The sequence below is a fragment of the Eubalaena glacialis genome, chromosome 6 (assembly GCF_028564815.1).
Source record: "Eubalaena glacialis isolate mEubGla1 chromosome 6, mEubGla1.1.hap2.+ XY, whole genome shotgun sequence".
Lineage (NCBI taxonomy): Eukaryota > Metazoa > Chordata > Mammalia > Artiodactyla > Balaenidae > Eubalaena > Eubalaena glacialis.
This window is the reverse complement of record NC_083721.1, coordinates 138,729,154-138,746,385: the sequence shown is the minus strand read 5'-3', so window position 1 is coordinate 138,746,385 and position 17,232 is coordinate 138,729,154.

Here is a 17,232-nt window from a genome sequence, read left to right as displayed (position 1 = left end):
AAGGCTTCTTTTCCCATTATGAAAGCTCCGTTCATGCGGCCTCGAAGCTACCTGAAAAGCATTGTTGTTGCAGGGGTTTTCCTCACTGCCGGCATGGTTCTGAGAAGAAAATGAGTTTTCTCCTAAGAAACCTGGGGTTTCCACTTCCTTGTTGGAAGCTCACCCTGCTCTGCGCTATACCTAAAATGAAAGTCAACGTGAGCCCAAGCTTCGAAGTAAGGCCCTGATTATCCTTGCAAAACGAGAGGCGTGCAGCAGCTCCATGAGGCCTTCATCGCTGTTCTGCTTTAGTTTCAAGGTAGTAAGCTTTTCAACACTCCTAGGGGCCTTGCTTCAGCACCCGTTTCAGTCAGAACACTGCGTAGAACCAGGAAGCTCTGCTCCTGCGTGTATGCTGCGTGTCAACCTAGAAATTAGAGACTGATGGCACAAGGCTTGTTTTCCCATTTTGAAAGCTCCATTCATGCGGCCCCAAAGCTACCTGAAAAGCACTGTTGTTACCGTGCTTTTACTTACAGCCGGCATGGCACATAGAAGAAAATGAGTTTTCTCGAAAGAAACCTTGTGCTTCCAGTTCCTAGTTGAAAGCTCACCCTGCTCTGCTCTATACCTAAAGTGAAAGTCAACGTGAGCCCAAGCTTCGAAGTAAGGCCCTGATTGTCCTTGCAAAACGAGAGGCGTGCAGCAGCTCCATGAGGCCTTCATCGTTGTTCTGCTTTAGTTTCAAGGTAGTAAGCTTTTCAACACTCCTAGGGGCCTTGCTTCAGCACCCGTTTCAGTACCAGAACACTGCGTAGAACCAGGAAGCTCTGCTCCTGCGTGTATGCTGCGTGTCAACCTAGAAATTAGAGACTGATGGCACAAGGCTAGTTTTCCCATTATGAAAGCTCCGTTGATGCGGCCCCGAAGCTACCTGAAAAGCACTGTTGTTACCGTGCTTTTACTTACAGCCGGCATGGTTCATAGAAGAAAATGAGTTTTCTCGAAAGAAACCTTGTGCTTCCAGTTCCTAGTTGGAAGCTCACCCTGCTCTGCTCTATACCAAACGTGAAAGTCAATGTGAGCACTAGCCTCGAAGTAAGGCCCTGATTATCCTGGCAAAACGGGAGGCGTGCAGCAGCTCCATGAGGCCTTCATCGCTGTTCTGCTTTAGTTTCACGGTAGTAAGCTTTCCAACATTCCTAGGGACTTTGCCTAAGCAACCGTTTCGGTACCAGAACACTGCGTAGAGACAGTAAGCTCTGGTCCTGTGTGTATGCTGCGTGTCAACCTAGAAATTGGAGACTGATGGCATAAGGCTTCTTTTCCCATTATGAAAGCTCCGTTCATGCGGCCTCGAAGCTACCTGAAAAGCATTGTTGTTGCCGGGGTTTTCCTCACTGCCGGCATGGTTCTGAGAAGAAAATGAGTTTTCTCCTAAAAACCTTGGGTTTCCAGTTCCTTGTTGGAAGCTCACCCTGCTCTGCGCTATACCTAAAGTGAAAGTCAACGTGAGCTCAAGCTTCAAAGTAAGGCCCTGATTATCCTTGCAAAACGAGAGGCGTGCAGCAGCTCCATGAGGCCTTCATCGTTGTTCTGCTTTAGTTTCAAGGTAGTAAGCTTTTCAACACTCCTAGGGGCTTTGCTTCAGCACCCGTTTCTGTACCAGAACACTGCGTAGAACCAGGAAGCTCTGCTCCTGCGTGTATGCTGCGTGTCAACCTAGAAATTAGAGACTGATGGCACAAGGCTAGTTTTCCCATTATGAAAGCTCTGTTGATGCGGCCCCGAAGCTACCTGAAAAGCACTGTTGTTACCGTGCTTTTACTTACAGCCGGCATGGTTCATAGAAGAAAATGAGTTTTCTCGAAAGAAACCTTGTGCTTCCAGTTCCTAGTTGGAAGCTCACCCGGCTCTGCTCTATACCAAACGTGAAAGTCAATGTGAGCACTAGCCTCGAAGTAAGGCCCTGATTATCCTGGCAAAACGGGAGGCGTGCAGCAGCTCCATGAGGCCTTCATCGCTGTTCTGCTTTAGTTTCACGGTAGTAAGCTTTGCAACATTCCTAGGGACTTTGCTTAAGCAACCGTTTCGGTACCAGAACACTGCGTAGAGACAGTAAGCTCTGGTCCTGCGTGTATGCTGCGTGTCAACCTAGAAATTGGAGACTGATGGCATAAGGCTTCTTTTCCCATTATGAAAGCTCCGTTCATGCGGCCTCGAAGCTACCTGAAAAGCATTGTTGTTGCCGGGGTTTTCCTCACTGCCGGCATGGTTCTGAGAAGAAAATGAGTTTTCTCCTAAGAAACCTGGGGTTTCCAGTTCCTTGTTGGAAGCTCACCCTGCTCTGCGCTATACCTAAAGTGAAAGTCAACGTGAGCTCAAGCTTCAAAGTAAGGCCCTGATTATCCTTGCAAAACGAGAGGCGTGCAGCAGCTCCATGAGGCCTTCATCGTTGTTCTGCTTTAGTTTCAAGGTAGTAAGCTTTTCAACACTCCTAGGGCCCTTGCTTCAGCACCCGTTTCTGTACCAGAACACTGCGTAGAACCAGGAAGCTCTGCTCCTGCGTGTATGCTGCGTGTCAACCTGGAAATTAGAGACTGATGGCACAAGGCTAGTTTTCCCATTATGAAAGCTCCGTTGATGCGGCCCCGAAGCTACCTGAAAAGCACTGTTGTTACCGTGCTTTTACTTACAGCCGGCATGGTTCATAGAAGAAAATGAGTTTTCTCGAAAGAAACCTTGTTCTTCCAGTTCCTAGTTGGAAGCTCACCCGGCTCTGCTCTATACCAAACGTGAAAGTCAATGTGAGCACTAGCCTCGAAGTAAGGCCCTGATTATCCTGGCAAAACGGGAGGCGTGCAGCAGCTCCATGAGGCCTTCATCGCTGTTCTGCTTTAGTTTCACGGTAGTAAGCTTTCCAACATTCCTAGGGACTTTGCTTAAGCAACCGTTTCGGTACCAGAACACTGCGTAGAGACAGTAAGCTCTGGTCCTGCGTGTATGCTGCGTGTCAACCTAGAAATTGGAGACTGATGGCATAAGGCTTCTTTTCCCATTATGAAAGCTCCGTTCATGCGGCCTCGAAGCTACCTGAAAAGCATTGTTGTGCCGGGGTTTTCCTCACTGCCGGCATGGTTCTGAGAAGAAAATGAGTTTTCTCCTAAGAAACCTGGGGTTTCCAGTTCCTTGTTGGAAGCTCACCCTGCTCTGCGCTATACCTAAAATGAAAGTCAACGTGAGCCCAAGCTTCGAAGTAAGGCCCTGATTATCCTTGCAAAACGAGAGGCGTGCAGCAGCTCCATGAGGCCTTCATCGCTGTTCTGCTTTAGTTTCAAGGTAGTAAGCTTTTCAACACTCCTAGTGGCCTTGCTTCAGCACCCGTTTCAGTACCAGAACACTGCGTAGAACCAGGAAGCTCTGCTCCTGCGTGTATGCTGCGTGTCAACCTAGAAATTAGAGACTGATGGCACAAGGCTAGTTTTCCCATTATGAAAGCTCCGTTGATGCGGCCCCGAAGCTACCTGAAAAGCACTGTTGTTACCGTGCTTTTACTTACAGCCGGCATGGTTCATAGAAGAAAATGAGTTTTCTCGAAAGAAACCTTGTTCTTCCAGTTCCTAGTTGGAAGCTCACCCTGCTCTGCTCTATACCAAACGTGAAAGTCAATGTGAGCACTAGCCTCGAAGTAAGGCCCTGATTATCCTGGCAAAACGGGAGGCGTGCAGCAGCTCCATGAGGCCTTCATCGCTGTTCTGCTTTAGTTTCACGGTAGTAAGCTTTCCAACATTCCTAGGGACTTTGCTTAAGCAACCGTTTCGGTACCAGAACACTGCGTAGAGACAGTAAGCTCTGGTCCTGCGTGTATGCTGCGTGTCAACCTAGAAATTGGAGACTGATGGCATAAGGCTTCTTTTCCCATTATGAAAGCTCCGTTCATGCGGCCTCGAAGCTACCTGAAAAGCATTGTTGTTGCCGGGGTTTTCCTCACTGCCGGCATGGTTCTGAGAAGAAAATGAGTTTTCTCCTAAAAACCTTGGGTTTCCAGTTCCTTGTTGGAAGCTCACCCTGCTCTGCGCTATACCTAAAGTGAAAGTCAACGTGAGCTCAAGCTTCAAAGTAAGGCCCTGATTATCCTTGCAAAACGAGAGGCGTGCAGCAGCTCCATGAGGCCTTCATCGTTGTTCTGCTTTAGTTTCAAGGTAGTAAGCTTTTCAACACTCCTAGGGGCCTTGCTTCAGCACCCGTTTCTGTACCAGAACACTGCGTAGAACCAGGAAGCTCTGCTCCTGCGTGTATGCTGCGTGTCAACCTAGAAATTAGAGACTGATGGCACAAGGCTAGTTTTCCCATTATGAAAGCTCCGTTGATGCGGCCCCGAAGCTACCTGAAAAGCACTGTTGTTACCGTGCTTTTACTTACAGCCGGCATGGTTCATAGAAGAAAATGAGTTTTCTCGAAAGAAACCTTGTGCTTCCAGTTCCTAGTTGGAAGCTCACCCGGCTCTGCTCTATACCAAACGTGAAAGTCAATGTGAGCACTAGCCTCGAAGTAAGGCCCTGATTATCCTGGCAAAACGGGAGGCGTGCAGCAGCTCCATGAGGCCTTCATCGCTGTTCTGCTTTAGTTTCACGGTAGTAAGCTTTCCAACATTCCTAGGGACTTTGCTTAAGCAACCGTTTCGGTACCAGAACACTGTGTAGAGACAGTAAGCTCTGGTCCTGCGTGTATGCTGCGTGTCAACCTAGAAATTGGAGACTGATGGCATAAGGCTTCTTTTCCCATTATGAAAGCTCCGTTCATGCGGCCTCGAAGCTACCTGAAAAGCATTGTTGTGCCGGGGTTTTCCTCACTGCCGGCATGGTTCTGAGAAGAAAATGAGTTTTCTCCTAAGAAACCTGGGGTTTCCAGTTCCTTGTTGGAAGCTCACCCTGCTCTGCGCTATACCTAAAGTGAAAGTCAACGTGAGCTCAAGCTTCAAAGTAAGGCCCTGATTATCCTTGCAAAACGAGAGGCGTGCAGCAGCTCCATGAGGCCTTCATCGTTGTTCTGCTTTAGTTTCAAGGTAGTAAGCTTTTCAACACTCCTAGGGGCTTTGCTTCAGCACCCGTTTCTGTACCAGAACACTGCGTAGAACCAGGAAGCTCTGCTCCTGCGTGTATGCTGCGTGTCAACCTAGAAATTAGAGACTGATGGCACAAGGCTAGTTTTCCCATTATGAAAGCTCTGTTGATGCGGCCCCGAAGCTACCTGAAAAGCACTGTTGTTACCGTGCTTTTACTTACAGCCGGCATGGTTCATAGAAGAAAATGAGTTTTCTCGAAAGAAACCTTGTGCTTCCAGTTCCTAGTTGGAAGCTCACCCGGCTCTGCTCTATACCAAACGTGAAAGTCAATGTGAGCACTAGCCTCGAAGTAAGGCCCTGATTATCCTGGCAAAACGGGAGGCGTGCAGCAGCTCCATGAGGCCTTCATCGCTGTTCTGCTTTAGTTTCACGGTAGTAAGCTTTGCAACATTCCTAGGGACTTTGCTTAAGCAACCGTTTCGGTACCAGAACACTGCGTAGAGACAGTAAGCTCTGGTCCTGCGTGTATGCTGCGTGTCAACCTAGAAATTGGAGACTGATGGCATAAGGCTTCTTTTCCCATTATGAAAGCTCCGTTCATGCGGCCTCGAAGCTACCTGAAAAGCATTGTTGTTGCCGGGGTTTTCCTCACTGCCGGCATGGTTCTGAGAAGAAAATGAGTTTTCTCCTAAGAAACCTGGGGTTTCCAGTTCCTTGTTGGAAGCTCACCCTGCTCTGCGCTATACCTAAAGTGAAAGTCAACGTGAGCTCAAGCTTCAAAGTAAGGCCCTGATTATCCTTGCAAAACGAGAGGCGTGCAGCAGCTCCATGAGGCCTTCATCGTTGTTCTGCTTTAGTTTCAAGGTAGTAAGCTTTTCAACACACCTAGGGGCCTTGCTTCAGCACCCGTTTCTGTACCAGAACACTGCGTAGAACCAGGAAGCTCTGCTCCTGCGTGTATGCTGCGTGTCAACCTGGAAATTAGAGACTGATGGCACAAGGCTAGTTTTCCCATTATGAAAGCTCCGTTGATGCGGCCCCGAAGCTACCTGAAAAGCACTGTTGTTACCGTGCTTTTACTTACAGCCGGCATGGTTCATAGAAGAAAATGAGTTTTCTCGAAAGAAACCTTGTTCTTCCAGTTCCTAGTTGGAAGCTCACCCGGCTCTGCTCTATACCAAACGTGAAAGTCAATGTGAGCACTAGCCTCGAAGTAAGGCCCTGATTATCCTGGCAAAACGGGAGGCGTGCAGCAGCTCCATGAGGCCTTCATCGCTGTTCTGCTTTAGTTTCACGGTAGTAAGCTTTCCAACATTCCTAGGGACTTTGCTTAAGCAACCGTTTCGGTACCAGAACACTGCGTAGAGACAGTAAGCTCTGGTCCTGCGTGTATGCTGCGTGTCAACCTAGAAATTGGAGACTGATGGCATAAGGCTTCTTTTCCCATTATGAAAGCTCCGTTCATGCGGCCTCGAAGCTACCTGAAAAGCATTGTTGTGCCGGGGTTTTCCTCACTGCCGGCATGGTTCTGAGAAGAAAATGAGTTTTCTCCTAAGAAACCTGGGGTTTCCAGTTCCTTGTTGGAAGCTCACCCTGCTCTGCGCTATACCTAAAATGAAAGTCAACGTGAGCCCAAGCTTCGAAGTAAGGCCCTGATTATCCTTGCAAAACGAGAGGCGTGCAGCAGCTCCATGAGGCCTTCATCGCTGTTCTGCTTTAGTTTCAAGGTAGTAAGCTTTTCAACACTCCTAGTGGCCTTGCTTCAGCACCCGTTTCAGTACCAGAACACTGCGTAGAACCAGGAAGCTCTGCTCCTGCGTGTATGCTGCGTGTCAACCTAGAAATTAGAGACTGATGGCACAAGGCTAGTTTTCCCATTATGAAAGCTCCGTTGATGCGGCCCCGAAGCTACCTGAAAAGCACTGTTGTTACCGTGCTTTTACTTACAGCCGGCATGGTTCATAGAAGAAAATGAGTTTTCTCGAAAGAAACCTTGTTCTTCCAGTTCCTAGTTGGAAGCTCACCCTGCTCTGCTCTATACCAAACGTGAAAGTCAATGTGAGCACTAGCCTCGAAGTAAGGCCCTGATTATCCTGGCAAAACGGGAGGCGTGCAGCAGCTCCATGAGGCCTTCATCGCTGTTCTGCTTTAGTTTCACGGTAGTAAGCTTTCCAACATTCCTAGGGACTTTGCTTAAGCAACCGTTTCGGTACCAGAACACTGCGTAGAGACAGTAAGCTCTGGTCCTGCGTGTATGCTGCGTGTCAACCTAGAAATTGGAGACTGATGGCATAAGGCTTCTTTTCCCATTATGAAAGCTCCGTTCATGCGGCCTCGAAGCTACCTGAAAAGCATTGTTGTTGCCGGGGTTTTCCTCACTGCCGGCATGGTTCTGAGAAGAAAATGAGTTTTCTCCTAAAAACCTTGGGTTTCCAGTTCCTTGTTGGAAGCTCACCCTGCTCTGCGCTATACCTAAAGTGAAAGTCAACGTGAGCTCAAGCTTCAAAGTAAGGCCCTGATTATCCTTGCAAAACGAGAGGCGTGCAGCAGCTCCATGAGGCCTTCATCGTTGTTCTGCTTTAGTTTCAAGGTAGTAAGCTTTTCAACACTCCTAGGGGCCTTGCTTCAGCACCCGTTTCTGTACCAGAACACTGCGTAGAACCAGGAAGCTCTGCTCCTGCGTGTATGCTGCGTGTCAACCTAGAAATTAGAGACTGATGGCACAAGGCTAGTTTTCCCATTATGAAAGCTCCGTTGATGCGGCCCCGAAGCTACCTGAAAAGCACTGTTGTTACCGTGCTTTTACTTACAGCCGGCATGGTTCATAGAAGAAAATGAGTTTTCTCGAAAGAAACCTTGTGCTTCCAGTTCCTAGTTGGAAGCTCACCCGGCTCTGCTCTATACCAAACGTGAAAGTCAATGTGAGCACTAGCCTCGAAGTAAGGCCCTGATTATCCTGGCAAAACGGGAGGCGTGCAGCAGCTCCATGAGGCCTTCATCGCTGTTCTGCTTTAGTTTCACGGTAGTAAGCTTTCCAACATTCCTAGGGACTTTGCTTAAGCAACCGTTTCGGTACCAGAACACTGCGTAGAGACAGTAAGCTCTGGTCCTGCGTGTATGCTGCGTGTCAACCTAGAAATTGGAGACTGATGGCATAAGGCTTCTTTTCCCATTATGAAAGCTCCGTTCATGCGGCCTCGAAGCTACCTGAAAAGCATTGTTGTGCCGGGGTTTTCCTCACTGCCGGCATGGTTCTGAGAAGAAAATGAGTTTTCTCCTAAGAAACCTGGGGTTTCCAGTTCCTTGTTGGAAGCTCACCCTGCTCTGCGCTATACCTAAAGTGAAAGTCAACGTGAGCTCAAGCTTCAAAGTAAGGCCCTGATTATCCTTGCAAAACGAGAGGCGTGCAGCAGCTCCATGAGGCCTTCATCGTTGTTCTGCTTTAGTTTCAAGGTAGTAAGCTTTTCAACACTCCTAGGGGCCTTGCTTCAGCACCCGTTTCAGTACCAGAACACTGCGTAGAACCAGGAAGCTCTGCTCCTGCGTGTATGCTGCGTGTCAACCTAGAAATTAGAGACTGATGGCACAAGGCTAGTTTTCCCATTATGAAAGCTCCGTTGATGCGGCCCCGAAGCTACCTGAAAAGCACTGTTGTTACCGTGCTTTTACTTACAGCCGGCATGGTTCATAGAAGAAAATGAGTTTTCTCGAAAGAAACCTTGTGCTTCCAGTTCCTAGTTGGAAGCTCACCCGGCTCTGCTCTATACCAAACGTGAAAGTCAATGTGAGCACTAGCCTCGAAGTAAGGCCCTGATTATCCTGGCAAAACGGGAGGCGTGCAGCAGCTCCATGAGGCCTTCATCGCTGTTCTGCTTTAGTTTCACGGTAGTAAGCTTTCCAACATTCCTAGGGACTTTGCTTAAGCAACCGTTTCGGTACCAGAACACTGCGTAGAGACAGTAAGCTCTGGTCCTGCGTGTATGCTGCGTGTCAACCTAGAAATTGGAGACTGATGGCATAAGGCTTCTTTTCCCATTATGAAAGCTCCGTTCATGCGGCCTCGAAGCTACCTGAAAAGCATTGTTGTGCCGGGGTTTTCCTCACTGCCGGCATGGTTCTGAGAAGAAAATGAGTTTTCTCCTAAGAAACCTGGGGTTTCCAGTTCCTTGTTGGAAGCTCACCCTGCTCTGCGCTATACCTAAAATGAAAGTCAACGTGAGCCCAAGCTTCGAAGTAAGGCCCTGATTATCCTTGCAAAACGAGAGGCGTGCAGCAGCTCCATGAGGCCTTCATCGCTGTTCTGCTTTAGTTTCAAGGTAGTAAGCTTTTCAACACTCCTAGGGGCCTTGCTTCAGCACCCGTTTCAGTACCAGAACACTGCGTAGAACCAGGAAGCTCTGCTCCTGCGTGTATGCTGCGTGTCAACCTAGAAATTAGAGACTGATGGCACAAGGCTAGTTTTCCCATTATGAAAGCTCCGTTGATGCGGCCCCGAAGCTACCTGAAAAGCACTGTTGTTACCGTGCTTTTACTTACAGCCGGCATGGTTCATAGAAGAAAATGAGTTTTCTCGAAAGAAACCTTGTTCTTCCAGTTCCTAGTTGGAAGCTCACCCTGCTCTGCTCTATACCAAACGTGAAAGTCAATGTGAGCACTAGCCTCGAAGTAAGGCCCTGATTATCCTGGCAAAACGGGAGGCGTGCAGCAGCTCCATGAGGCCTTCATCGCTGTTCTGCTTTAGTTTCACGGTAGTAAGCTTTCCAACATTCCTAGGGACTTTGCTTAAGCAACCGTTTCGGTACCAGAACACTGCGTAGAGACAGTAAGCTCTGGTCCTGCGTGTATGCTGCGTGTCAACCTAGAAATTGGAGACTGATGGCATAAGGCTTCTTTTCCCATTATGAAAGCTCCGTTCATGCGGCCTCGAAGCTACCTGAAAAGCATTGTTGTTGCCGGGGTTTTCCTCACTGCCGGCATGGTTCTGAGAAGAAAATGAGTTTTCTCCTAAAAACCTTGGGTTTCCAGTTCCTTGTTGGAAGCTCACCCTGCTCTGCGCTATACCTAAAGTGAAAGTCAACGTGAGCTCAAGCTTCAAAGTAAGGCCCTGATTATCCTTGCAAAACGAGAGGCGTGCAGCAGCTCCATGAGGCCTTCATCGTTGTTCTGCTTTAGTTTCAAGGTAGTAAGCTTTTCAACACTCCTAGGGGCCTTGCTTCAGCACCCGTTTCTGTACCAGAACACTGCGTAGAACCAGGAAGCTCTGCTCCTGCGTGTATGCTGCGTGTCAACCTAGAAATTAGAGACTGATGGCACAAGGCTAGTTTTCCCATTATGAAAGCTCCGTTGATGCGGCCCCGAAGCTACCTGAAAAGCACTGTTGTTACCGTGCTTTTACTTACAGCCGGCATGGTTCATAGAAGAAAATGAGTTTTCTCGAAAGAAACCTTGTGCTTCCAGTTCCTAGTTGGAAGCTCACCCGGCTCTGCTCTATACCAAACGTGAAAGTCAATGTGAGCACTAGCCTCGAAGTAAGGCCCTGATTATCCTGGCAAAACGGGAGGCGTGCAGCAGCTCCATGAGGCCTTCATCGCTGTTCTGCTTTAGTTTCACGGTAGTAAGCTTTCCAACATTCCTAGGGACTTTGCTTAAGCAACCGTTTCGGTACCAGAACACTGCGTAGAGACAGTAAGCTCTGGTCCTGCGTGTATGCTGCGTGTCAACCTAGAAATTGGAGACTGATGGCATAAGGCTTCTTTTCCCATTATGAAAGCTCCGTTCATGCGGCCTCGAAGCTACCTGAAAAGCATTGTTGTGCCGGGGTTTTCCTCACTGCCGGCATGGTTCTGAGAAGAAAATGAGTTTTCTCCTAAGAAACCTGGGGTTTCCAGTTCCTTGTTGGAAGCTCACCCTGCTCTGCGCTATACCTAAAGTGAAAGTCAACGTGAGCTCAAGCTTCAAAGTAAGGCCCTGATTATCCTTGCAAAACGAGAGGCGTGCAGCAGCTCCATGAGGCCTTCATCGTTGTTCTGCTTTAGTTTCAAGGTAGTAAGCTTTTCAACACTCCTAGGGGCCTTGCTTCAGCACCCGTTTCAGTACCAGAACACTGCGTAGAACCAGGAAGCTCTGCTCCTGCGTGTATGCTGCGTGTCAACCTAGAAATTAGAGACTGATGGCACAAGGCTAGTTTTCCCATTATGAAAGCTCCGTTGATGCGGCCCCGAAGCTACCTGAAAAGCACTGTTGTTACCGTGCTTTTACTTACAGCCGGCATGGTTCATAGAAGAAAATGAGTTTTCTCGAAAGAAACCTTGTGCTTCCAGTTCCTAGTTGGAAGCTCACCCGGCTCTGCTCTATACCAAACGTGAAAGTCAATGTGAGCACTAGCCTCGAAGTAAGGCCCTGATTATCCTGGCAAAACGGGAGGCGTGCAGCAGCTCCATGAGGCCTTCATCGCTGTTCTGCTTTAGTTTCACGGTAGTAAGCTTTCCAACATTCCTAGGGACTTTGCTTAAGCAACCGTTTCGGTACCAGAACACTGCGTAGAGACAGTAAGCTCTGGTCCTGCGTGTATGCTGCGTGTCAACCTAGAAATTGGAGACTGATGGCATAAGGCTTCTTTTCCCATTATGAAAGCTCCGTTCATGCGGCCTCGAAGCTACCTGAAAAGCATTGTTGTGCCGGGGTTTTCCTCACTGCCGGCATGGTTCTGAGAAGAAAATGAGTTTTCTCCTAAGAAACCTGGGGTTTCCAGTTCCTTGTTGGAAGCTCACCCTGCTCTGCGCTATACCTAAAATGAAAGTCAACGTGAGCCCAAGCTTCGAAGTAAGGCCCTGATTATCCTTGCAAATCGAGAGGCGTGCAGCAGCTCCATGAGGCCTTCATCGCTGTTCTGCTTTAGTTTCAAGGTAGTAAGCTTTTCAACACTCCTAGGGGCCTTGCTTCAGCACCCGTTTCAGTCAGAACACTGCGTAGAACCAGGAAGCTCTGCTCCTGCGTGTATGCTGCGTGTCAACCTAGAAATTAGAGACTGATGGCACAAGGCTTGTTTTCCCATTTTGAAAGCTCCATTCATGCGGCCCCGAAGCTACCTGAAAAGCACTGTTGTTACCGTGCTTTTACTTACAGCCGGCATGGCACATAGAAGAAAATGAGTTTTCTCGAAAGAAACCTTGTGCTTCCAGTTCCTAGTTGAAAGCTCACCCTGCTCTGCTCTATACCTAAAGTGAAAGTCAACGTGAGCCCAAGCTTCGAAGTAAGGCCCTGATTATCCTTGCAAAACGAGAGGCGTGCAGCAGCTCCATGAGGCCTTCATCGTTGTTCTGCTTTAGTTTCAAGGTAGTAAGCTTTTCAACACTCCTAGGGGCCTTGCTTCAGCACCCGTTTCAGTACCAGAACACTGCGTAGAACCCGGAAGCTCTGCTCCTGCGTGTATGCTGCGTGTCAACCTAGAAATTAGAGACTGATGGCACAAGGCTAGTTTTCCCATTATGAAAGCTCCGTTGATGCGGCCCCGAAGCTACCTGAAAAGCACTGTTGTTACCGTACTTTGACTTACAGCCGGCATGGTTCATAGAAGAAAATGAGTTTTCTCGAAGGAAACCTTGTTCTTCCAGTTCCTAGTTGGAAGCTCACCCTGCTCTGCTCTATACCAAACGTGAAAGTCAATGTGAGCACTAGCCTCGAAGTAAGGCCCTGATTATCCTGGCAAAACGGGAGGCGTGCAGCAGCTCCATGAGGCCTTCATCGCTGTTCTGCTTTAGTTTCACGGTAGTAAGCTTTCCAACATTCCTAGGGACTTTGCTTAAGCAACCGTTTCGGTACCAGAACACTGCGTAGAGACAGTAAGCTCTGGTCCTGCGTGTATGCTGCGTGTCAACCTAGAAATTGGAGACTGATGGCATAAGGCTTCTTTTCCCATTATGAAAGCTCCGTTCATGCGGCCTCGAAGCTACCTGAAAAGCATTGTTGTTGCCGGGGTTTTCCTCACTGCCGGCATGGTTCTGAGAAGAAAATGAGTTTTCTCCTAAAAACCTTGGGTTTCCAGTTCCTTGTTGGAAGCTCACCCTGCTCTGCGCTATACCTAAAGTGAAAGTCAACGTGAGCTCAAGCTTCAAAGTAAGGCCCTGATTATCCTTGCAAAACGAGAGGCGTGCAGCAGCTCCATGAGGCCTTCATCGTTGTTCTGCTTTAGTTTCAAGGTAGTAAGCTTTTCAACACTCCTAGGGGCCTTGCTTCAGCACCCGTTTCTGTACCAGAACACTGCGTAGAACCAGGAAGCTCTGCTCCTGCGTGTATGCTGCGTGTCAACCTAGAAATTAGAGACTGATGGCACAAGGCTAGTTTTCCCATTATGAAAGCTCCGTTGATGCGGCCCCGAAGCTACCTGAAAAGCACTGTTGTTACCGTGCTTTTACTTACAGCCGGCATGGTTCATAGAAGAAAATGAGTTTTCTCGAAAGAAACCTTGTGCTTCCAGTTCCTAGTTGGAAGCTCACCCGGCTCTGCTCTATACCAAACGTGAAAGTCAATGTGAGCACTAGCCTCGAAGTAAGGCCCTGATTATCCTGGCAAAACGGGAGGCGTGCAGCAGCTCCATGAGGCCTTCATCGCTGTTCTGCTTTAGTTTCACGGTAGTAAGCTTTCCAACATTCCTAGGGACTTTGCTTAAGCAACCGTTTCGGTACCAGAACACTGCGTAGAGACAGTAAGCTCTGGTCCTGCGTGTATGCTGGGTGTCAACCTAGAAATTGGAGACTGATGGCATAAGGCTTCTTTTCCCATTATGAAAGCTCCGTTCATGCGGCCTCGAAGCTACCTGAAAAGCATTGTTGTGCCGGGGTTTTCTTCACTGCCGGCATGGTTCTGAGAAGAAAATGAGTTTTCTCCTAAGAAACCTGGGGTTTCCAGTTCCTTGTTGGAAGCTCACCCTGCTCTGCGCTATACCTAAAGTGAAAGTCAACGTGAGCTCAAGCTTCAAAGTAAGGCCCTGATTATCCTTGCAAAACGAGAGGCGTGCAGCAGCTCCATGAGGCCTTCATCGTTGTTCTGCTTTAGTTTCAAGGTAGTAAGCTTTTCAACACTCCTAGGGGTCTTGCTTCAGCACCCGTTTCAGTACCAGAACACTGCGTAGAACCAGGAAGCTCTGCTCCTGCGTGTATGCTGCGTGTCAACCTAGAAATTAGAGACTGATGGCACAAGGCTAGTTTTCCCATTATGAAAGCTCCGTTGATGCGGCCCCGAAGCTACCTGAAAAGCACTGTTGTTACCGTGCTTTTACTTACAGCCGGCATGGTTCATAGAAGAAAATGAGTTTTCTCGAAAGAAACCTTGTGCTTCCAGTTCCTAGTTGGAAGCTCACCCTGCTCTGCTCTATACCAAACGTGAAAGTCAATGTGAGCACTAGCCTCGAAGTAAGGCCCGGATTATCCTGGCAAAACGGGAGGCGTGCAGCAGCTCCATGAGGCCTTCATCGCTGTTCTGCTTTAGTTTCACGGTAGTAAGCTTTCCAATATTCCTAGGGACTTTGCTTAAGCAACCGTTTCGGTACCAGAACACTGCGTAGAGACAGTAAGCTCTGGTCCTGCGTGTATGCTGCGTGTCAACCTAGAAATTGGAGACTGATGGCATAAGGCTTCTTTTCCCATTATGAAAGCTCCGTTCATGCGGCCTCGAAGCTACCTGAAAAGCATTGTTGTTGCCGGGGTTTTCCTCACTGCCGGCATGGTTCTGAGAAGAAAATGAGTTTTCTCCTAAGAAACCTGGGGTTTCCAGTTCCTTGTTGGAAGCTCACCCTGCTCTGCGCTATACCTAAAATGAAAGTCAACGTGAGCCCAAGCTTCGAAGTAAGGCCCTGATTATCCTTGCAAAACGAGAGGCGTGCAGCAGCTCCATGAGGCCTTCATCGCTGTTCTGCTTTAGTTTCAAGGTAGTAAGCTTTTCAACACTCCTAGGGGCCTTGCTTCAGCACCCGTTTCAGTCAGAACACTGCGTAGAACCAGGAAGCTCTGCTCCTGCGTGTATGCTGCGTGTCAACCTAGAAATTAGAGACTGATGGCACAAGGCTTGTTTTCCCATTTTGAAAGCTCCATTCATGCGGCCCCGAAGCTACCTGAAAAGCACTGTTGTTACCGTGCTTTTACTTACAGCCGGCATGGCACATAGAAGAAAATGAGTTTTCTCGAAAGAAACCTTGCGCTTCCAGTTCCTAGTTGAAAGCTCACCCTGCTCTGCTCATACCTAAAGTGAAAGTCAACGTGAGCCCAAGCTTCGAAGTAAGGCCCTGATTATCCTTGCAAAACGAGAGGCGTGCAGCAGCTCCATGAGGCCTTCATCGTTGTTCTGCTTTAGTTTCAAGGTAGTAAGCTTTTCAACACTCCTAGGGGCCTTGCTTCAGCACCCGTTTCAGTACCAGAACACTGCGTAGAACCCGGAAGCTCTGCTCCTGCGTGTATGCTGCGTGTCAACCTAGAAATTAGAGACTGATGGCACAAGGCTAGTTTTCCCATTATGAAAGCTCCGTTGATGCGGCCCCGAAGCTACCTGAAAAGCACTGTTGTTACCGTGCTTTTACTTACAGCCGGCATGGTTCATAGAAGAAAATGAGTTTTCTCGAAGGAAACCTTGTTCTTCCAGTTCCTAGTTGGAAGCTCACCCTGCTCTGCTCTATACCAAACGTGAAAGTCAATGTGAGCACTAGCCTCGAAGTAAGGCCCTGATTATCCTGGCAAAACGGGAGGCGTGCAGCAGCTCCATGAGGCCTTCATCGCTGTTCTGCTTTAGTTTCACGGTAGTAAGCTTTCCAACATTCCTAGGGACTTTGCTTAAGCAACCGTTTCGGTACCAGAACACTGCGTAGAGACAGTAAGCTCTGGTCCTGCGTGTATGCTGCGTGTCAACCTAGAAATTGGAGACTGATGGCATAAGGCTTCTTTTCCCATTATGAAAGCTCCGTTCATGCGGCCTCGAAGCTACCTGAAAAGCATTGTTGTTGCCGGGGTTTTCCTCACTGCCGGCATGGTTCTGAGAAGAAAATGAGTTTTCTCCTGAGAAACCTTGGGGTTCCAGTTCCTTGTTGGAAGCTCACCCTGCTCTGCGCTATACCTAAAGTGAAAGTCAACGTGAGCCCAAGCTTCGAAGTAAGGCCCTGATTATCCTTGCAAAACGAGAGGCGTGCAGCAGCTCCATGAGGCCTTCATCGTTGTTCTGCTTTAGTTTCAAGGTAGTAAGCTTTTCAACACTCCTAGGGGCCTTGCTTCCGCACCCGTTTCTGTACCAGAACACTGCGTAGAACCAGGAAGCTCTGCTCCTGCGTGTATGCTGCGTGTCAACCTAGAAATTAGAGACTGATGGCACAAGGCTAGTTTTCCCATTATGAAAGCTCCGTTGATGCGGCCCCGAATCTACCTGAAAAGCACTGTTGTTACCGTGCTTTTACTTACAGCCGGCATGGTTCATAGAAGAAAATGAGTTTTCTCGAAAGAAACCTTGTGCTTCCAGTTCCTAGTTGGAAGCTCACCCTGCTCTGCTCTATACCAAACGTGAAAGTCAATGTGAGCACTAGCCTCGAAGTAAGGCCCGGATTATCCTGGCAAAACGGGAGGCGTGCAGCAGCTCCATGAGGCCTTCATCGCTGTTCTGCTTTAGTTTCACGGTAGTAAGCTTTCCAACATTCCTAGGGACTTTGCTTAAGCAACCGTTTCGGTACCAGAACACTGCGTAGAGACAGTAAGCTCTGGTCCTGCGTGTATGCTGCGTGTCAACCTAGAAATTGGAGACTGATGGCATAAGGCTTCTTTTCCCATTATGAAAGCTCCGTTCATGCGGCCTCGAAGCTACCTGAAAAGCATTGTTGTTGCCGGGGTTTTCCTCACTGCCGGCATGGTTCTGAGAAGAAAATGAGTTTTCTCCTGAGAAACCTTGGGTTTCCAGTTCCTTGTTGGAAGCTCACCCTGCTCTGCGCTATACCTAAAGTGAAAGTCAACGTGAGCCCAAGCTTCGAAGTAAGGCCCTGATTATCCTTGCAAAACGAGAGGCGTGCAGCAGCTCCATGAGGCCTTCATCGTTGTTCTGCTTTAGTTTCAAGGTAGTAAGCTTTTCAACACTCCTAGGGGCCTTGCTTCAGCACCCGTTTCAGTACCAGAACACTGCGTAGAACCAGGAAGCTCTGCTCCTGCGTGTATGCTGCGTGT